Source organism: Piliocolobus tephrosceles, unplaced genomic scaffold, assembly GCF_002776525.5.
Source record: "Piliocolobus tephrosceles isolate RC106 unplaced genomic scaffold, ASM277652v3 unscaffolded_43367, whole genome shotgun sequence".
NCBI classification, from domain to species: Eukaryota; Metazoa; Chordata; class Mammalia; order Primates; family Cercopithecidae; genus Piliocolobus; species Piliocolobus tephrosceles.
The window spans coordinates 1-995 of NW_022328051.1; the positions used below are offsets into that span (position 1 = coordinate 1).

Here is a 995-nt window from a genome sequence, read left to right on the forward strand (position 1 = left end):
TGTAGATTCATTTTTGGCAGCACAATTATTAGAACCGACAAAAAAAAGGTAACCAATAAATAGTTAAACAAATGGGGATATACACATAAATATATGTATGTACGTATGTATTTATGTATGTACATAAATGCATAACAACGGCACCATGTACTTTTTTATTATACATTTTTAGGAGAGGAAGAAAACGACATATCCTTATCCCGCATCCCATAAAAATGAAGAAAAAGGTGAAAAAACAGACAAAAAAGCAGACGAAAAAACAGACGAAACAGCAGACGAAACAGCAGACGAAACAGGTGGTGAAAACGAGCACGAAAAAGAAGAAGAAAAAGGAGAATGAGGAGGAGAAAGAGAAGGAAAAGGGCAAGGAAAAGGAGAAAAAAAAAAAAAAAAAAAAAAAAAAAAAAAAAAAAAAAAAAAAAAAATAAAAATAAGAAAAAACAAGAGAAGAACAAAGAAGAAAAGGAGGAGAAGACCAACGAGATAGACAAAATAGACAAAGAAAAAAAGAAAAAAAAGGATAAGACAGATAAGAAAGATAAGAAGGAAAAGAACGAAAAAAAGGAAAAGAAAGAAAAGAAAGATAAGAAAGAAAAAAAAGATAAGAAAGAAAAAAAAGATAAGAAAGAAAAAAAAGATATAAAAGAAAAGAAAGATAAGAAAGAAAAAAAAGATAAGAAAGAAAAAAAAGATAAAAAAAAAAAAAAAGATAAAAAAAAAAAGAAAGATGAAAAAGACATGACAGTCGAAAAAGACATGACAGTCGAAAAAGACATGACAGTTGAAAAAAATATGACAGTTGAAAAAAATATGACAGTTGAAAAAAATATGACTGTTGAAAAAAATATGACAGTTGAAAAAAATATGACAGTCGAAAAAGACAAAAAACATAACAAAAACAAAAAAAAAAATAAAGATAAAAAAAAAGATAAAAAAAAAGATAAAAACAGAAAGAAGGACAGAAAGACCGATAAAGCTAAAAAAACGAAAAAGAA

At 26.3% G+C, this 995-nt stretch overlaps 1 long non-coding RNA gene across 1 annotated transcript; it reads left to right on the forward strand.

The window, feature by feature from the left end:
• On the forward strand, nt 1-299 carry LOC113224049. Its single transcript, XR_003309018.1, has 2 exons — nt 1-48; nt 173-299. It is a non-coding gene; the product is annotated as an uncharacterized LOC113224049 (long non-coding RNA).
• Nucleotides 300-995: the final 696 nt, after the last annotated feature.